This window comes from Montipora foliosa, chromosome 1 (genome assembly GCF_036669935.1).
Source record: "Montipora foliosa isolate CH-2021 chromosome 1, ASM3666993v2, whole genome shotgun sequence".
Classification (NCBI taxonomy): domain Eukaryota; kingdom Metazoa; phylum Cnidaria; class Anthozoa; order Scleractinia; family Acroporidae; genus Montipora; species Montipora foliosa.
Genome location: NC_090869.1, coordinates 15,082,571 through 15,082,780, shown reverse-complemented (window position 1 = coordinate 15,082,780; position 210 = coordinate 15,082,571).

Below are 210 nucleotides of genomic sequence, written 5' to 3'. Positions count from 1 at the left end.
CAACCTCAAAAAAGAAATTAAATTGATTCAGATCCTTTGATAGTGTGTTATTTCAGTCCTTGTTTTTTCTATGTACTGCTTTCTTTATGCCGCCATCTTGATAATTTGAAACCGCGTGCCAAATACTTCGCGGGCGCAAAATGTCGCCGATTTCTGGTAATGAAAAAACTGACTTGCATGAATAATTGTTCTTCCCTAATGTCTCGGCAT